Source organism: Channa argus, chromosome 18 (genome assembly GCF_033026475.1).
Source record: "Channa argus isolate prfri chromosome 18, Channa argus male v1.0, whole genome shotgun sequence".
Lineage (NCBI taxonomy): Eukaryota > Metazoa > Chordata > Actinopteri > Anabantiformes > Channidae > Channa > Channa argus.
Genome location: NC_090214.1, coordinates 8,286,336 through 8,301,664, shown reverse-complemented (window position 1 = coordinate 8,301,664; position 15,329 = coordinate 8,286,336).

Genomic DNA, 15,329 nt, shown 5'->3' with positions numbered 1-15,329 from the left:
GTTGTTCTTGGCTGTGCTGAGAGTTACAATGGATCAGACATTTAGTATTTTCAAAGCAGTCATGGTACAACTGACACAATCTGTTTATGCTAATATTCAATCTGAGATCAAACACATTTGACAATCCAGTTGTTAATATTGATACTAAAATGTGTGACAAACCCGCTCTTGATGCATTTAGTTGTCCCCTTGTTGGTGAGCATGTTACTGACATTGTTTCCACCGTTGTCGCTCAGTCAAGTTTCCCCTCTTGGAACACACCCAAGAGAATATGAGCACCAGTGGATCATAACTCTAGATACTGAGGTTTTCAGTTCTCTCTTCCAGATGCTGTTCAGTAATTAAAAAATAGCTTTCATTCTTTCCTTAATTCTTGAAAGCTGACTCGAGCTTTTTTGATTCTCAGGGCTGCACTTTCCTCCCCTGCACCTCACATTAGCTCTAATACAGACATGGTTGTAGGAACTTTGTGTCTGTTTTGCCACTCAGTACAAAACCAAAGAAACAAGGTGCCAACTGTAGGTCTGATCGTCCTAATAATTTCTACCACTGCCGTTTTTTGGTCTTGAAGAGAAATGCTTTAAATTTAGAAATAATCAAATGTAGAAATAATCATTCTTACGTGTAATTTGTCTTACTTTGACATGCTATTAGAAAATGTGCTGAAGGATCATACAATTCCTTCAAATTAATTACAAACAACAATAGTGAACACCATGCGTTGTTCAGGTTTTGAACTCTTTCAGTTATGAAACTTAAATAAACTTATAGGCTGCATTTATTGATTGCTATTAATATTAATACATTAATTGGTCTGGAAATAATAAAAAAAAAGGTTCATCATAGGGTGATGTTTACAGGATCATTTGCCCTGCCTGGTTAAATAGAGAAAGATTTTCAATTAATAGAGCTATAAAACGAAATCAAGCAGTAAATGATAATATCTGAAAAACATGGAGTATTTCTCAATTTGCTTAAAAAATTACATTGAGCTACAGACTTTTTTTTTTTTCAATATTCAGATTGACTCCAAAAGTTAAGATTTGAATTTGTTCCTTTTACTGAGATCTTTAACTGTTGCATCTTTAAACTTACAGGTAATAAAAAACAGTCATGTTATTGTCTATGCGTGAACTATACAGTCACATAACTGCTTATTTATGGTGGTTACTGGTTACTTACTAAGTGCTGACCTAGAAAGTTTGACCACATCCACTCTTTCACTTTTGTTAAACTTATACTATTTGTGATATAAAAGCAATTGAATCAGAACTGACGTCGAGCTCAACACAGTTTTTTAGTTTCACGTTAGTTACTGTGGGTCCAGACATCCACCAGCAAACAGGGCCTAGTACATAACTCATCACAGTGACGGATGTGGTTATGGCCATTTTTATTGCAAAATAGTTGTGTATTTGTTTTCCATAGGGCACAGACAATGCTGGTTGACAGTTGTGCTGTGTAATTGTAGTAAGCATATGGATAAGGTCTAAGATGGTCTAAGATGGTCTAAGTGAGAAAATCCCAGCCAAGCCTTTAAAACTGGAGAGAGCTGGGTTCAGCTTTAACCAACCAATGCTGGACTTTCATCACGCCTTCAATTTAGTGATCGCCTTCCACTCTGGTGTAGGAAAATGTGGTTGAGGTATTGGGTGGTGGTCGTTATCATGTTGCTGAACTTCTGTAAAGTGAAATGGGTTCCGAAGCGGAAGCAGAGCGAAGGCGAAGCCAGCAAGAGACTGACTGAAGAGGAGGAGAGAGCTCCTGCCGGGCGGCAGGCTGTCCAGCCTTTGCCTGTCCTGGGATTCCTCAGCCGCCTTAAATATGGCAGTTATTTTTAACCAGCTATGTAACAGAGCCCAGCGCCGGCCCCCTCTATTACAATATTTCCTTTCTGTCAGGAGGGGAAGTGGAGGGGAGCCACGCTTCCTTGTCACATGATGCAGCTCAGGCAGCTGAATAAAAGACATACAACAGGGGAAGTGGGGAAGAGAGAATGTAGGGAGGGACGGAGCTTGGCTGGCTCCCTCATACCCACACACCAGCCCACATATTCACTCAGCACTTCCTTTCTCCCAAGTTTAACCCCCTCAGCTGGCCAGATGAGGCATCAGATGAAGCGGTCTGGTGTAATCAGATACTCAGACGTCAGAATCCAAAAGGCCCGGTGCAGTGAATTGTGTTCATGAGCTGCGGAGGAAATGAGAGTGTGGGTACAGCACATCAGCAGACAGAAGGATAGAGGGAGGGCCCTGTGACGTCAGGCCCAGGACCTGCCAGGATTAGAAGCCTCTAAAAAGAAAAGGCATGGGACTGGACTGCCAGAGCTGGAGCAAATGTGTTTCTGTGTCTGACATGGGAGAATCAGGGACTTCCCATGAGCTCACCTTGTTGACATACTGTGAATTTGGACTGGCTCATGTCTGGATCTCCACTGTCCTCACCACCAGCAAAATTAGTACCAGGCTCCCATCATAGACTGTAATGTGGAACTGGTGATGATAGCTTCTCATCTACAGTGGACTCATGTCAGTTAAATGGATTAGTATCCCGTGTGTCAGTCTTTATTTAGTTTGAATACATATAATGTCATTGAATGTAACAAGAACACCAGCACACACTAGAAACAATTGGGTTTATGTAAAGCGTGGCTGGGAACTGCCACGATCTACTCAGTGTTAACAATGCCAATTTGTCATTGACTGTGTATCTTCTATTTTTCACAACACAATTAAAAATTGCGTCAAAACAAACCATCGCTCCATGTTTTTTACTAGTGGGTACTAGTTAGCCCGGTCAGACTATAGTGTAATCAACCGTGGTGTATTGCAGTGGAGGTAACAGATTAAATGTTTATGTATGCTGTGACTGACAGAAAAAGGGGAATTCACATTCAGAGATGATTCATATCTTTGAACTTTATGATGAAATGAAGTGCAAATCAAACCAGTTCTTGAAGGAAACAGTGATTCCATGGAATATCAATGTAAAGTACTGTATAACGCTTTTGCAATATTCATAATAATGACAAAATCATTTTTGGAGTTGATTCAACCTTTGTTGCTTGTTGTAGTTTAGGATCAGAAAAAAGTAGTAACTACTATTGACTGGTGTAATGTTCCCGCAATGTATGGATGATCATTAGAGTCCCTAGGGGTCACCGAGCCCGATTAGCTTTGTTCTTAGTGTTTAAAAGTGACTCCTTGTCCAAATGAGCTGTCTCCACAAACAAGGCAGTGTCCTTGGTAAAATAGATACTGTGTGTACTATCTATCTGCAGGGTGTAGACAACACAATGTAAACATGGAAAAGCACTTAATTCCTTCGGCACTTTAATCACATTTACAAATACTGGGTCATCTAAGGTTGAATATCACTCAGCAGCATCTGTCAGCTATAAAAGTGATCCGGTAATCAGCTCTTTAGGAGTTTTTAAAGTTTCAACGCAATGGGAGACCATTAACTGAGCTCCAAAGAGGCCAAACTGCAGGTGCCGAAAAGATTTTATTATGCAAGAAGAACAATCTACGACACGTGGTGAACACTACAAAACTGTAATGAAAAACAAGTATTAACTTCTCACACTGGCCAACATGAATACTGCATCCAGTGCATTGTTCCACAGGATAGTTCAGCTAATGAGCAACTTAATATGATCCACAGAAAGCAATTATCATTCTCAAAATGCTCCTATTATTTTGCCCACCCCTGTATCTATGGGCTCTAAAGTATATTCCAGAAGAACATGTCCTACATAGGACAATTTAATTTAAAACAAAGCCTTTCAGTCTGTCAGTAAAACAAGACCACATCTTTATAGTGTCAGAGAGGTTCCTATAGAAACATAGGCGTATAAAAGACTTTTTATTCTCTGGTTGAGTCTGTATCAGACCCCTGCTCCACAGCAATTATTGCAATCACCAGCATTCTCAAACCTTCAAGAGTGCTCTGGCACTGCCTTACAAGCAGGTAATAGCTCGTCTATCCTCGCAGTGCACTGCTGTTAAACCATGGCTGTCACATTTTCACAACACTTGATTAAATCTTTATGTTTGTGAGGCACATCGGAATTTGAAATGTGATGCGATAGAGGCTTGAGGGTTCACTGCATGATTTACAGGACTTTGAGCCTTGTATCATTGCACTTGGAATTTTAAGCATCTGTAATGTGAATTTTGAACTCTGATTCAGTTGAAGCCTGAACACTTTAAATGGATAGGTAAAACTACCAAATAGCTGACACATCATCTGATGATTATCTCCAGACTGGCTGAACACCAGTGAGGGGAGGCCTGCACATAAAGTGTTTGGCATTATAATACGCTGAAATTCATGCAGTAATTATAGTCAGATTTCCGCATAGTAAGCCTCTGCCTGCCTGAGAAGGTGCGGACTCTCCTGTTTTCCCAGTGGGAGAGGTTGAGAATGTGTGACCTTTTCCATTTTCAGGTTCTTCATGTCTCTCTGGAAATATGCCGGCAATTGGTACAACACCAGAGATGTAAAATAACAATAATAATCCTGAAAATCACCACATAGGTGCTGCAGGATGATCCATGGTTTGTAGGAGAGAGGAGACAGACTTGTTGGGAAACTCCCGCTGAAGAACCCAGGGAGCTCCTAATAAATTATAATTGTAATAAGAGTAGAGAAACATAAATGTCACCCCTGTTTTTCCAAATCTCCCAATGATACGATGTTTAATATTCAACCATAAATCTGGAAGCTAGATGGCAAAAGAGTGGAATAAAACAAAATGTCATGAAGGACTAAAAACAGAGACATGGAAAAATATGCTCAGAAAAATAATTAAAAGTTCAAAGTGTACAAAATAAACGTTTTTTTTCTCACTCAAACACATTAGTTTTCAGTTCCCAGTCCATATTGTCAGTTTATAAACAAACAACTTTCATGGCAACATTTTTAAGGCACATGCCCAAATCAAATCAGAAATGGCACATTGTGGTAACCTTAATCAAACTACAAATCATTTCAGACTGATCCCCCCACTGGAATGCTGAGGAAAAACCAATATTTGACAGGCCCCATTTAAGTGATAGCTTCTCCAGTCTGACATTTTATTGACATCATGGTGAGTCTAATTGAGGAGGGGGGTTTCAGTAACTCAAACCAGATGGGCCACTAGCTCAAGAATTAAAGGCCCCCTTCTCTCCTCTTTGTCTCTCTCTCTCCTACACTCACAAACCTATTTTGGCTCAATGAAATACTTAACTATTAAATGAAATGTCATAAAACTGTTCTTTTTGGTCAAATTTATTTTGACTGCAACAATTTGGTACCATGTTGTTTATCACTTACTGGCAGGGGAGAATAAGTGGTAACTGTATTTTAAACTCAAATTTTGTAAAATGAATGAATTTTCTATCAGACTTTCCTGCTGGGACAGCTGAGATGGGCTAATGAATGGCCTGGAAGGAAAGGTCCATCATCAATGAAAATATATTTTTTCTTTACAAGAGCTAGCTGAAAAAAATCATATATGCCAATATCTATATGGCAATACAGACATTACTTGTCCCCCATAATGTCAACCATTTTGTCAATCCTAAAATACATTTCCAAAACTGAACACTGGCATTGCACACACATGTGCACATGCTCTTACACAGAAAGAGAGAGCTACTGCGCAGTCTGTTCATTAGACACATGGATTTAATGAGGCTGAAAAGAAAACTGGCTTTTAGAAGTGAACTAAATTAGTAGGTTTACATGGATTTCTTTACAACCAGTATGGGAAATTTGCCAAATCAGCAAAAGACTCTTTGTTTGCAGAAATTATTGAAAACGCTTCAGAGAATTCAAATGAGATCAGTGCTGCATTTACATTAAAACAATTGCACCAACTGTTAATTGCATCCACGCCGCAGCTTGTAAGCTATGGCACACTAATCAAAATAACAATAACACTGAAAATGTCTTTAAAATCCAATTAGGATTTCCCTGGCAATACCATCTACAAAAATGCCTATAAGTATGACAAAAGCATGGGAATCATTACTGCTTGGCCATCAGTGGAAACATAGTCTTAAAAGTGTGTTTTTTTTTTGCCCACAATTTTTATTGATCTTTGGTGGGAAACTGTAAATTGTGTAAAGATGTCCTGGAAAAGAAACAGAAAACAATTTTCATCCATGTTTCGAGAAAAAGCATCAATAAGATCATCAGTCAGTAATTGTTTTTAATATTTATCTGATATTATTTGCTCAACACTTAATCCTGGGCACCTCTGGCACAGGAAAATTGTTGTCTGTAGATTTAGAGCTTTGGTTAACCATGGCAGATCAACAAATATTTAACAGTACTAACGTTAAAGTCACACTAATGTTCTTGGAATATTTTTAGCAGAAATACATAAAAATGTAATGGCACTGTTTGCTTTCCTGGTTTTCTGCATAAATTGTTCGTGAAATGTGTTTTGATCCTCACCAAAGTCACAAATCTTAAAAAACATGTTTCTAAGCTAATAAAACGCAAATGGTCACGATGTTACTTGTCTGTATTGGACACACCCATTAAAAAATGATGGTGGAAAAAGCAATGGTTACACTAACTGTCTGATGTCATTAAATCTCAAATGGACTCAGTCGAATCGGTGAAAGGAGAAAGAACATGTGGTTTAAAACTACCTTGACTTATAAAAACACCCAAACAGCGTCAGTGTGCTGTTTACAAGCAGCTTCAGTTGATGTGAGCCATGCCTTACAAAAAAATCTGATTTTAGAAAAGCCTACGATCAAGAGTTGTTGCATGTTTGCATGAGCTGTAAAAGGTTACACAGGTAATCTCAAAGATATTCATTAATCCACAGTTAGAACGACCACCAATATCACTTCAAAGGGACAATGCAGAATGATCTCTAAGGTCGGAAATAACCCTACAGTAACAGACTTGAATAGATCATTGGGTTTGGTTAACATCTCTTTTCATGTGTCATCCATACACAAAACATTCAATTGGTAGAACACCACGGAGGAAGCCATTGCTCTCTAAAACCACCTTGATACTTTTCAAAACTACTGGGAAAAAGTCTTGTGGGCAGATGTAACAAAGGTGAAATTATTTTTCAAGTTTTTCAAGGTGTCCTAAAGGATAATGTCTGGGTGACTGTCTGCAAGCCGAAGCTCAGAAGAAGCTGGGTGATGTAGCATGACAATGACCCTAAACATTAAAGCACGTCTGCTACTGAATGGCTTCGGGGACAAAAGAACTCCCTCTGGCTAGTAGAGATGCTGTGGAGTGGACCCAGGAATCATTCACACCAGACGTCCTAAGAAACTGGCTGAGCTGAAGCATTTCTGTGAGGAAGAATGGTTGAAAATCCCCCTGTATGTTGTGCACGTTCCATGCACAGCTACAGGAAGTGCTTGCTTGAGGTAATTGCTGCCAAAGGTGGTTTAACCAGTTATTGAAAGACTGTCACTTTTTCACCATCATTTTGTATATTTAATGGGTGTGGTCAATTATTACATGAAAGATCACAACTGTTTGTGTTTTATCATTTTATGTGTTTTTGACTTTGGTGAACATAAAGTTGCATTGCATGACCAACTTATGAAGAAAACCACGAAATGACAAATGTATGTTCCATAATTCTTCTTATGAGGTGAAATGTTGTGTAAGTTTCCTGTGACAAAGTCTGGTTTCTGAGCAAGGCTTGATCTTCTAACTAATCAGAGAAGCTCATACCCTGTTCTTTACATGCTCACATAAAAGGATACACAAAGTATGAAATGCCACAGTTTCATATTGCAATGTTACATATTGTAGCATTAAGTTCACACTTTCAGTTTATTAACCATAAATTTCTTTCATTTGATTTAAGTCAGTTTTATTTTCCCTTTGTACCACAGAAATTTGATTCAAAAGACAATACTCTCACTTCTTTGTTTGGTGGCATTTTTACCATTGGAGGACACTGTGAGCTCTAATGGGAACGGATCGTGAAATTTTTCTGATAGAAATATAACTTATTTTTATAGAAGATCAACAAAAATGCAATTCTCAATCTCAAAACAAACACTAAATCTGAAACTGACACCTAAAACCCTGTTAACATGTCATTGTTAACACATTTCTCCTCCGGGTGCCTGGTGAGATGCTGAATAAAACAACGAGCAGACCTGCAGTGCCTAGTGTAGAATGTGCTGCAAAGTGGCTGTTTTGTGAAAAACCTCACATCAGAACTTTGAGACATGCCGGTTTTGTCAGATGAATCCTTCAACAATTGAGTGTTTCCACAAAATGGGAGATTCTATTAACTTGGGTAATTATCTTTAAATATATCCAACTTTTTCTGGCCTTATTATAACATGAATATATTGGGTGTTTTTCTAACAATACCTCAAACCACAAACTTTTTAAGAGAGATGTCTGACTCACTCTGTGGTTGTGTTTCTAACCATGCAGCCTCATTGCCCAGCGTTAGAGACCTTACAGCCGGACTGGACGCTGTCCAGCTTGTTGACAGTGTGTGTGAACTTATTCCACTACCACACAATGCCAAGCTACGGTATGTATGCCTGCTCACATACATAGCAGACATGAGGTAGGTACAGTACATCTGTATGGGGGAAAATGTGATGCAGCAGGCTGTGCTGTGGTGAAATGTCGACATATTATGGAACATCACAAAAAGCCAGTAGGTTGAAAACAGCATCTAAGCATATGCGCGCACACACTTGTACACATTCCACTCAGTATGTGCTGAGGGAAAAATACAACTTTTTGTTTGTTTTGGTGGCCTCAGCAGCAGTGTCACCACCTTCGCATACAGCAAGAAAAAGTCGTTTTGCTGTTTAAAGCACACCCATAGTAACAATAATGGACTTATTCAGCGAGCACTGTATTTGTATTTTCTCGTTAAATAAGTCAGAGGTTTCTTCCTGCTCAGAGCAAACAAGTGTGTGAGCAGGCTCCACAGCCCGCAGGATGACGTGAAGGGAAGAACAATCAACAGTGTGTGTACGTGTTGTGACTGAGATGCCGTTTGGACTAAACTGTTGTGTTTGTGCACTCACACATGTCCAGGAGTTATGAGTATAAATGACACATGAATGGAGGAGCCTCGTATTGCACTGGTTAGAAGATTGTGGTTTAATGTTTCAGTTTCACTCCTCTGTGACAAAGCTGGAAACTGAGGACATAAAGCTATTTTTGTAGCAACTTACCAACATTTCCTCACTGGTTTCAGGACTGTCCCACAGTCTCAGTTACACACAATATTAAAACATATATATTTTAGAATTTTGTTCGTGTTTATTGTCATTCAAGTCAAGGAAAACTACACATTTTAATAATATTTTTGCTTATGTGTCATGCTGTTTGTCATAGTTAAATCCTATAAATTACTTTAAGATCATTATCACTTATTTGCCTGGGATACCTGGGAACAGGTAGCATGACAAACAAAACGAAAACCCTACAGCCATACAGTACTAGCTGCTCTGCTCTCTGTTGGGCTAAATGCTAACATGCTCGCAATGACAGCTACAGGATACTATTTACCATATCTACGACCTTAGTTAGGCATATTAGGGTGGCAGTGTTTGCAGCTGAGGACCCCGGATGTATTATTGGACGTGATCAGTGGTACAATAATCCCATGGACCAAATCATCTAAATTCTGATAAAAAAGAGTCAAGTGGCAGGGTTTGTTGGACTCGGAAAAATGTGTATGTGTATTTCTTTTCCAATTATTCTCTAAGAAAAATCACTTGGCCCAGTGTGCATCAAATGTGCAATACGAAATTGATATACCACTGCTGACCATTTGGCCAAAATTCCTTCAATACGCACTGCTGAGTCCTGCTGAGGCTGATTTTTTCATGGATTTGGTCATAAACCAAAGTATCTAATAATGGTGCTCAATGAAAAGTTACAGGCTTTCCAAAGTTATTACAGTTCATTCTTTTTTCTCAAAAGAGAATGATAAAATTAAACAAGCTACCCATTATACACATCCAGCTAAGGTCAACGTCCTGCTTCACTCGAGAGGCATTCAAAATATCTTACTTAGTTGTAGTTGCTAAAGTTCAGTGTCATGGACAATGGACATGTTTCACAATTTACCTTCAACTAAGTGAAACAGAAAATTTGGTTTAACTGCAACGGATTTTTCTAGAACCTGCAGTAATGTTTACAATCCTCCCAGATAACATGTTGAAAATAATGACTGAAATAAGACTTAGAATTACCCCTTCATGTAAAATAAGCAGTTAGCAGATTTATTGGCGGGTTAATTAGATTAAAATATGATGTATTTTTCCTTCTTCAATTCTCAACTTTGTTTTCATTTGTTGCCTATTTATTTTTCTTCATTATGCAGTATAGTAACGTTCACAATCCTCATCAGCTCATTCACTGCCACTTTCCCTGCATTCTATAACAAAGAATCCAGATTGTGTAAGTGTCTGTCAAACCAGTTTTTTCCTCTGCACTATTTTAATTCCTCACCACAAAGTTGCAAGAAGGAGGCCCTTCCCCTCCCGGTGACTCACTCTGATACGTGCGTAAGCAGCCGCTACAGACCTAAGAGCAGTATTCCATTACTCTTCCAACTATTAGTGTCTTCATAATCATCATCCTCATTGTTGTACTATTAGCTCCATGGGCCAGACTGCTGAAAATGACAGCTATGCTCAAAAGCAGAAAACAGCTCACAGCAGCCAGGCTTAGATCATATTGTAAATAATGCATCTCCATGGAAATGCTCAGCTGTTTTCTTTCTCTCTGTTACAGTGCAATGTTAATATCCTGGAGAAATAAAGTGTGGAGTCTGTAAGTGAAATGGTAAAACATGCCATTGTAGAGGGGAACCACTCAAAAACAAGGACTTGTGGGGGAAGTGAAAAGGGGACGATGGAAGTGGAGAAGGAGCAGTAGAAAGGCAGGCGGCACCAGCAGATGTTGAGGACTTAGCAACACAACTCGGGGTCAAAGAAAGATTATTGTTAAAGGGGTTTTCCATTGAGCTGAGGGTCTCTGTAGTATTATGTCACTCTCACAGCCCCATTAAGCTATAATGAGGGTGTTATAATGTCATAGTGTGCAATGCCAGAAATACAATTTCACTTGGCTTCATAAAGTATTTGAGCTGTCAATGTATCAGTTTGTCTAAATGAGTGTATACAACATAGCTTTAATAGTGTTCTGAAATTGAGAAGAAGAAAAAAATAGCTGGAGCGTGAGCATTTTAGGACCTTTAGGACCAGCATGTGTACGGACCTTTCGGTGAGAATGGAGGCACAGAAAATACGTCAGATGCCATCGTGAGAGAGAAGCTGGGCACAGGGCCAGAGTGTAAATATCCACTTGACTATAATGTGCGTGCTGATCTGCAGTACACACCCTCTGCCCACAGATAGGAGCAGCCTTTTATCTTTGACTGTACACACACACAGGCCTAGTAATAGTGACAAGACAAAAAATAGCACCAGAGAGCGGTGAGAAATTGCTGATCAGGCTGATTCAGTGACTGTGGAAAATATTAGGATAAATGCTATGGTAAAGAAACATGCAGTATGAGTTAAGTCACATAAATTATTATATAAATTCTTATTTCATTCAAGCTCAGTCTCATGTTGCATGTGGTTATGCACATATTATTTAACCATGCTGGAGTGCCTGTGGGGCTTTTCCCCTGTGTTTTCACTTTATGTGTTAAGATGACCTTAGCTTTTTGCTCACACATTACACAATATATTTCCAGAGATAATTCATTTTTAGGGTGCCTGTAAAAACTCTCGTTTGGCTATTTGCAAATCTGAAATTATGTCAACACAATGTAGCCAAGCCAAAGTTACGAAAACCTACAGCTCAAAAATTAAACTTGCATATTAATAGGTACTTGTGTTTCCATACTTAAAGGATATAACAGCTTTTTCTCTGTTGCCTTCTACATAATGTGTCCTTTTCAGTTCCATTTCAAGGGGCACCTTTTTTCTGAGGACTATGGTCTGAGCCACAAAATGTGAGAAACACAAACAGGTTTTGTAGCTGACCGGAGCAATTTGATGATTTTCACCATTTACAGGTTTGTGTGCCACTTGGTCTCCTTTTGCTAAATTGGACCACTGAATGCCAGCTTCATCCCAAAGTCTAATCAGATAAGGCCACCAACTGCAGTGACAAAATGCACCTGAAGAGCTTCTCAATGCGACTCTTTGTGACTTTGTCCCCTTCAGTATCTAAATAAAACTAATGACTACAGTCAGAGCCAAGGTTCATTTCTAAAATACACACGAGCATGTAATTATTGGCAGCTAAGTAGCTAGCACAAAGTTACGGTACAAGGGCAGAGTGGTCATTAAAACAACATTTCCTGTTTGAGTTTACGATGCTTTGACAGATAAGCACAAAGACAGAGTTTTGTATCGTGAAAGACTGGAGGCACCAAGTCATAAGCAGAGAACTTGAGTTGTGAGAAGGTGTCATAATGTTGTAATTGCTCATCTAAGTTAGACCAAAGTCCACTTTAAAATAGCACAACAGAGAATTATGCTTTCTGTGTCAAACAGGAGGGCTCAGTGTGCCTGGAATAGTTAAGCAACATGTGGTCCAACCACATCTAAAAGCAACAGTTTTACACCCAGCTACAGCTACATTAAAACTACATGTCACTAAAGTAGTGATTTTGTTATCCTGATAATAACAAAAATGTGATAACCTGTCAAATCATTGGTGATATCTAATTACTGAAAAAAATAACTTTGACCTCATGGTGATGCTACAAGAAAAGTCACCAACCTCAGTAGGATTCAGCCTCCGATGACCCTACTAGACATCTGTACAAAATTCCATAGAAATTCCTCAGTACTTGCTGAAATATTTCAGTCCAGAGCTAAGCAGTGGACTGAGAGCAAAGTTTTTTCAAATGCTGCATGGTCGTGCTCGCTGGATTGGGGGTTTTGGAAGAATCAGAAATGCCCAGCCAACATTATAGTTACAAGTGATGGACCTGATACAATCTGATACAATTCTCTTATATAAAATATATTATGATGATGTTAAAAATTTTATTTTTATTTTCAGGCAAAAGTATTTAGTCTATTTTTTGATATTTTTATCTAATAGCAATCCTCTCGTATACACAATTACTGTAGCAGTAGCATGACTAACCCTCAGACTCAGACCAACTTTCACTGCTTAACAGGATGTCACAGGAAGGGAGGCTGGAGAGGAGTAGCTAGGCACAATGTCAGTCACAGGACGATGACCTCATAACATCGTACCTTCAACAAGGCATTATGCAACAGCAGCAGCGCCACCCATCACAACGGGGCCAGGGAGGAAGCGCTGTGGACAGACAGATCCCCCCTCTTGCTCTCAGGGGGCCGGGTGGAGAGACCAGCCTCAGATCTGATTTTGCAGGAAGGAAAGGATAAGGGAGGGGAGCGTCGGATAAGAGCACTGAAGTTAACTCTTAACTATGGCCCAGGCCTGTGTGTTATGACAGCCACAGAGGTGGAGTTATTAAACACACAAAGTCAGGCCAGACCTAATCTTGATACTGTTCTGTTGAGTAACAATGTGGTGCTCCTTTCACGGGGGCCCTGATTCATGCGTCGTTCAAGAGAGACAGCAAAGGTTATGCAACATTTTGAGCTTGAATCTGATAAAAGTGTTTTGCTGATTGGCCTCAGGGCCTCCTATGATATTTTAACATTCCTAAATTCCCCCCAAAGCACTTCTGCCTAATCTCTTTCGCTTCGCTCTGCTGTCCCTAAATGAGCTTCGTCACTGACTAGGTGATTTAGATGTGCACTGTTTGTCTGCCCTTAGCCAAGGGGTGCCATAGATATATAAAGACAATTACTATAGTAGGAATCTCTAGTCAGCTGGAGGGACACACAGAAGAAGGGCACAAGAAATGCACACACGCCCATGTGCATGCCTGTGCAAACAAAAACAACTACGAGAACCTTCCACCCTCATACACGCTGGATATCTTTCTATCTGTGCACACTTATTACGAACGCACCTCCAACGACGTTCATGCCCACAATTTTTTATCCCCTCCCTCATTCTTTTGCCATGACAGGGCACTTCATCACCAGACGACACAGAATATCTCCACCTACAAGAGGACGTGGAGTCCTGTACCAAAGTTTGACACGGCACTGGCACAGGAAGTGAACCCACACCCTCCTGGCTGGGAATCAACCCCGGTAAACTTCACAACCTGTCTGCCTCGCCTGTCAGTGTAGCAGTCTGGCAGTTATCGTGTGGCCCTGCAGCATGTGTATATTAAAATATCTTCAAAGCAAAGATCTAACATTTTGAAAATACTCTTCTTAGACATTTTGCTCAGATGAGCAGACTACCTGATATTGTCTCTCGATGTCTGTTCATTTAATTTGTGAGCTGAGTTGCTGGCCTAGAAAATGGGAGGAAACAACCACCCTGGCTTTTGTCCAAAGGTAAAAACATCTGGCTTCCTGCATGTCTAAAGCTCAATGAACATATTGACTTTCCTTTGTTCAATCCATGTAAATACAAACAAAATAACCTAATTTCAATATTCTTTCATAGGATTAGTCCCAGACACAACCCCTTGTAGAACAGAAATTTGATTTGGTGTTTTCAGTCTCTTTGTTAAGATAAGTAACTTCATATTTAAAGCACCACTTATCAAGAGTTGGGCCATGGTTGCAGCAGGTTTAGTAAGGTTTTCCAGTCAACCTTCTCCCCAATGACTTCCAGCTCCTCTACTGGGATTCCCAGGCCTTCCCATGCCAGATGAGATATATAATTTCTCCATTGTGTTTTGGGTCTACCCTAAGGTTTCCCACCGGTTGTATGTGCCTGGAAAACCTCCAGGTAGCATCCTTACAAGAAACCTGAACCACCTCAGCTGGCTCCTTTCAACATTAAGTAGTCACAGCTCCACTCTGAGCTCCCTTTGGAGGTCTGAACTCCATACTCTGTCTCAAAAGTACAAAATTAATTGATTTTGCTACTTACTGCCAAAGCATAAGCATAAACGTATGTTTTTTTTCTCTTTATCTGTTTGCTTATAACGTCCTTTTAAAAGTACAAAAATTAAAAATGGCTGAAAAAGAAAATAAGACACAGATGAACACAGTATGCTCTCCATGGTGCATAATTTCATCCGAATCAGAAGCAGCAGCTGGCTGAGGATTTAATTAGCACTTAGATATTTCTACATTGTTCAAACTATAGATGTGACCACAACCAATCATTCTTAACATTGAGAGTCTGCCCTTTAAACTCAGAGCATTTTGTTAATTTCAGTTACAAAGTCCTGAGTTAGAGTCAAAACAATGAACAAAGTGAAAAAAGTCTTATCA